General features: G+C 35.5%; 1 pseudogene; it reads left to right on the top strand.

Annotated features, from left to right (window-relative positions):
• Window positions 1–310: 310 nt before the first annotated feature.
• LOC119258665 (transient receptor potential cation channel subfamily A member 1-like) lies at window positions 311–6130 on the top strand (annotated as a pseudogene).
• Window positions 6131–6338: the final 208 nt, after the last annotated feature.

The following is a 6338-nucleotide window of genomic DNA, read 5'->3' as shown; positions in this document are numbered from 1 at the left end:
AGCTGTAAGAGAAGCCTAAAGATTTCCCTGAGATGAAAGTCTTTGCAGAAGTTCCACAGGATTGGAAAGGATTTTGACACCACACCTAAGAGATAGAATGAAGTTGAGGTACAAGAGACACCAATAAACATCTGTGGGAAGCAAGAGAACACTTCTGAGAGTGTTTTCCAGAAGTTTAATGTGTCATACAAATGTTCCCAGATGTTTGATGAACTGCTAAAACTGCATTAAAAATACTTTCTGCATTGGACCTGGCTGCATTACACCCTACTGAGGTGGACAGTTTGAGCCAAGGGCAGATAAGATAGAAATGACATATGGAAATGAGTTTGACATTCAAGGTAGTGTCGGGAGAAGCAAGCATGGTACGTTGCCTGGGTGAACCTGATACTGTCCCAATTAGTCTGTGGGGACAGCAGATCGTGCTGGAGTCTGGCATTTGAACACTGGCTCCTGACAACTTCTGACATCATGAGCTGGCTGCAGTTTTCCCTGTTGCAAAGCAAGAAGGGAGGTGTGCTTCCCAAACCAAGACATGATACTCATAACCTGGTGGACTAGAGTGAGTGAGTGTCCATGGGAGGAGTGGATAGTGGCGGTGTTAGCCCCTGATCAAAGGGCTGCCTGAGGGGAGGGGGCCAGAGCAGAGAGTATGTAGAGAACATTGCTGAAAGCTGCAGCTGATTGGCTGACAGCAGACAGTAGATAGAGCCACAGAAGACATAAAACATGGCAAGCCTCCAAGTAGCCTCAAAGAAGCCACAAAAGTGCTCCCAAAGGGAGAATCAGTGATGTGCATCTGCACCACCGAGGAACCTCTAGTACAAGACACTCTTCAAGGGAGATGTTGGCTGAATCATCTTCCTGTCCCTGCCTCTGGGTGGGCAAAAAACTGCTAATTGAGGAAGATATGGGCAGGGAGTGAAATAGAAACCATCTAATGTTTGGAGATGACCTGCAAAGGTTTAGAATTATCCAAGATAATTGGAGGAGGGAGAGTCAGAAGAGTGTTTGAAATCGGTGGTAGGAGCCTAAAGCCCTTTCTTCCTTTCTGCCTCCCATCCCTGAATATAATTTGGAGGTAGAGGATCACACCCCTTCAGATGTAGGTCACCCCCTCACATGATCCTCTAGGGCACCCATAGTCCTCCAATATAGTCCATTGTGCCCACTTTGCTCTCTGCTTTCCACCTCCTCCTTTGGTAGCTTTAATTATATGGACAAATTTCTAGGGGATGCTATTGGGTTAGTTTTATTTTTTTTATAATCCACATGTAAGTGAAACCATGCAATATTTGTTTTTCTCCTTCTGACTTATTTCAGTTGGCATTATTCTCTCTGGTTTCATCAGTGTTGTTGCAAATGGCAAAGTTTATTATCATTGAGAAGCATGCCATTGTATGTAAACAGGCCACAACTTTTTAGCCTAGTTCTCTGTTTTTGGGCACTTAAGCTATTGTGAATAGTGCTACAATGAACATAGGTGGGCATATATACACTTCAAATTAGTGTTTTCCCACTTTGGGAAGATACCTAGGAGTGAAATGGCTGGATCATATGGTATATCTGTTTTTAATATTTTGAAATATACTATTGTTTTCCATAAAGGTTATATCACACTGCATTTCCACCAACTGAATACTTGGTTTCCTTTTCTTCTCTATATCCTTGCCAACACTGGGTGTTTATGAACTTTTTTTTTTTTAAGGGCAGGATTTTTTATTTTATTTTAATTCTTTTAAGATTTATTTTTTATATTCCCCATACAATCGCACCCCCCTTGACCCCAATTCGTCCTCTCCCCCCTCCCATAGTGGTCTCTGGTTTATAGTTGCTTGTTGATTTTGATTTTTTTCTTCATTATAGTTATTCTTTTTCTTGGTCCCTTCTTTAGGTTTCCTAGATTCCTGCTATGAGTGAGACCATCCAGTATTTTTCTTTTTCTTTCTGGCTTATTTCGCTGAGCATGATCCCTTCCAGCACCATCCATGTTGCTGCAAATTGCATGTGTTTATCTTTTTTGAATGCTGAGTAATATTCCATGGTGTATATGTACCACATCTTCTTGATCCAGTCATCTATTTTTGGGCATTTGGGTTGTTTCCAAAGCTTAGCTATTGTAAATAGTGCTGCTATCAACATAAGGGTGCAGGTGCCCTTTGGAATTACTGTTTCTGTGTCATTTAGGTAAATACCTAGAAGTAAAGGATCTGTACAAAGAAAACTATAACACACTGTTAAATAGAAGACACAAAGAAATGGAAAGACATCCCCTGCTTATGGATCAGAAGAATTAACATTATCAAAATGGCCATCCTACTAAAAGCAATCTACAGATTCAGTGCTATTCCAATAAAAATTTCAATGTCATTCTTCAAAGATATAGAAAAAATATTGATGAAATTCATATGGAGCCACCAAAAACTCCGAATAGCCAAAACCCTCCTGAAAAAAAAAAGAAGGAAATGGAGGTATCATACTCCCAGACTTCTGGACTTTTTGATATGGGCCATTCTCATGATGAAATGATATCTCATTGTGGTTTTCATTTGCATTTCCTGATAAGTGATGATAAGCATTTTTTTCATGTACATATTGGCCATCTGTATGTTTTCTTTGGAGAAGTGTCTGTTTAGTCGTCTGCCTGTTTTTCTTTTATTTTTGATTGAGTAATGTGTTCTATTCTTGTTGAGTTGTATGAGTTCTTTATAGATGTTGGATATTAGGACCTTGTCAGATGTAATATGATCCTTTTTTTTTGGCTTGCAGAAGTATTTTAGTTTAAAATCGTCTACTTGTTCATTTGCACAAAAATATTGATTTTTGCTTGCTGTTGAGGAGAATTCAACAGACATCACTGAGGTCAATGTGCTGATGTGTTTTGCTTCTTTTCAATATATTTTATGGTTTTGGGTCTTACACCTATGTTTTTAATTAATTTTGAATGAATTTTTGTGTAAGGTATGAGAGATGTTGATCTAGTTTCATTCTTTTGCATGTGGCTGTCCAGTTTTCCCAGTAAGGTTTGTTGAAGAGACATTCATCTCCAAAGGAGAGGCTCAGCTCTTTTGTCATAGACTAAATGTCCATATAAGTGTGAGTTCATTTCTGGGCTGTCAATTGATCTCTGTGTTTGTTTTTATTCCTAAACCACATTGATTACTATAGATGTGAAATCTGGGAGTGTAATACGATTGCTCTTATTTTTTGTATGGATTGCTTTGGCTATTTGGGATCTTTTGCGATTGCATTTGAATTTCAGTAATGCTTGTTATATTTCACGGAGAATTCTATTGGAGCTTTGATAGCCATTGCATTGAATCTATATGTTGCTTTGGTTAAGATGGCTATTTTAAAAATGTTAGTTCTTCTAATCCATGAGCAGGGAATATCTTTCTGTTTCTATGTGTCTTCTGTTTTTTTTTTTTTTTTAAACAATGTCTTATAGTTTTCATTGTGTGGGTCCTTTGCTTCCTTTGTTAAATTTACTCATAGGTATTTAATTTTTTGGATGCCAGTGTAAATGGGATTGTTTTTTTGATTTCTTTCTTTTTCAGTAAAATATTTGCATGTGAGAATGCACCAGACTTCTTTATATTGATTTTATTACTTTACTGATTTATTGTTTCTAAAAGGTTTTTAATGGGGTCTCTGGGTTTTTCTTTGTATGTTATTATGTCAAATGCAAATAGAGTTCATTTTACTTCATTCCAAATTTGGTTTACTTTTATATCTTTCTCTTGCCTAATTGCTCTAGCTAAGACTTTATTACTATGTTCAGTAGTAGTGGTAAAAGTGGACATCCTTGTATCAGATCGTAGTGGAAGTTTTCCATCTTTCACCGTTGAGTGTGATGTTAAGCGTAGGCCTGTTATAAATGATCTTTAATATGTTGAAATATACTCAACTATTTCCAGTTTTTTGAAGATATGATCTAACATCCAAATACTTTTCCGCATCTAATGATTAAATGATAAAAATCTATTGAATGATTTTTATTTCCTTTGTTGCTGTGGTGAATTACATTGATCAATTTTCAGATGCTGAACCACCCTTGTGTCCCTGGAGTAAATCCTACTTGAATATGCTGCATGATCCCTTTGATGTGTTGTTGAATTCAGTTTGCTAAAATTTTGTTGAGGATATTTTGCATCTATGTTCATCAGTAATGTTGAGGGATCCTAGTGTAGTTGTCTTTATATATGAATGAGGTAACTGTATTTCTTTTCTTTGTATATTTTCTGTCCATATATTTGGCACTTTTTTCCTATTGGGCAATTGCTTTTCTTATGAATTTTAAGAGGTCTTTGTACAGTGGGGAATTTAACCCACTTTTCTGTGATGCATGTTACTGTTTCTTTCCATTTTTGACTTTGCTGTTGTTGCTTTTTGACATGCTAAAATTGTTGTGTTTGAATTTATTAGTCTCTTTCTGGTTTCTGTGTTTTAAGTGATTATAAACTGCTGCTTCTTTGAGATTATGTTTGTGTTATCTTTCTTTTTTAAAGTTTAAGTCTTTTTTCCATTTGTAATTATTTTAGTATGATATGGATTAAATTTATTATTTTTTGCATGTAGTTTTATTTTCCAACATTATTTATAAAATAGTTATTTATATTGATTTGGAATGGCACCTTTAATTTTTGATGGTAAATTGGAAAGTGTTAATAAAACAAATATTACAAAATAAAATTTGTACATTAGGGACAATTGGCATTTTATTTAGTATTTTTATTTAAAAACAATGTAAACTGATTCATGGGTTTCAAATGAAGGTAACATTTATGGAATGATTCTTGTCTATGTGGTAGCAAAAATGGGCATGGTAAAGTGGTTCAACTTCTTCTGTAAAATATTATTTTACAGAACACAATAATAAGATGGAGGTGGTAATTATAACCTTCAGGAACAAAAGGTGTCAAGATTGTTTTAAGGCTTTCAGCCATTAATCTCCAAGAAATAAATGTCTGGTCATGAAATGATAGACTATTTCCCTGAATGCGTGAAAGGACTTTTAGATTTATGTGTGGTGTCCTCCACAGAAGGCAAGCCCTGCTAAGACTGTAACAACAAGTACAATTCCATATATCTTCAAAATCCATTAGAATTCACCAAAAAGTAACATCTCTGCAGGATGTTACATATGAGCCTCTTACAGACCTCAATACAACAGGACAACATAAGCATAGAACTTCTCAACCATCCTGTATGTAAAGAATATTTACTTATGAAATAGTTGGTTTATGGTTTTAGGCCCATGTTAATGAATCTAGAATATTCCTGTCTTGGTCACTGATGTGTGACTTTTCTTGTCAGTATAAAGCTAGGTAAGGCTTACAATTCAACTGGAATCATCAATGAAACTAGTGATCATTCAGAAATATTAGACACCAGAAATTTGTATTTTATAAAAGTTAGTATGATTTTAGTTTTTCTATCAAGTATTTTTGGATATTAGAATGGAGTGGTCTATATTTTTCAACAGAAAACTAATTACTTTTGGGATAATTGACAATGCATTTGAATGAGTTATCAATACAAACAGCATAATCTTTTAATGTCATCCTTATTCACTGAGATTAGTTCATGAGCAGTGGATGTGGAGCGATTGCTATATACTTCTATTGGATGGGCTTCTTATTGTGTCGTTAGAGATTTGAAAATCATGGAACTTTGTTACATTGAAGGTGACTATGAAAACTTTGTTGAGCTATACTATCATATTTCTCTTCCTTCTTTTGGCTTTTGGGCTTAGCTTTTAGTGCGCCTGCATTTACAGGATGCTTTCAGCTTTGCTTTGTTTTCTATAATCCAGACCTTAAGCATGGTGCGTGGAGATATCAATTATTATGATACATTCTTAGAATGGTTTCTGAGAAATGAATTGGTATATCCAGTTCTCTCCTTTGCACAACTTCTTTATTACCTTCAAAATGTGTGTTCCAATTGTCCTCATGACAATTTGTTTACTTAGTGGTTTGGCAGTTGATGACACTGCTGTGGTCCAGAGCTTGCATTATTGAAGAGGGTTGCTATGTAGGTGGAACATCATAACAACTTAGAGAAGAAGCTGCTGCTCTGGTTCTTAATCAAAATGGATCAGAAACCCAGTATCATATATCCCACCTGACCGAGATATGGTAGAGGGTTATTTTTGTATATTTTGTATTTTTTTCCCAGGCAAGAATCAAGTCAATAAATGCCAAATGTCAGTACATCTTCCAGAAACAAAAATCTTGATGCAAAAACATTGTTGAATAATCTCATTTCTCTTCCAGACAATAGCAAGAGCTATTCATCTTTTCTGCCCATCACTATATGTTGTTTATATGTTCAAA

Source organism: Talpa occidentalis, unplaced genomic scaffold (genome assembly GCF_014898055.3).
Source record: "Talpa occidentalis isolate TD23 unplaced genomic scaffold, MPIMG_talOcc4v2.1 talOcc4.5, whole genome shotgun sequence".
Taxonomy (NCBI): domain Eukaryota; kingdom Metazoa; phylum Chordata; class Mammalia; order Eulipotyphla; family Talpidae; genus Talpa; species Talpa occidentalis.
This window is presented reverse-complemented; position numbering and strand designations above follow the sequence as displayed.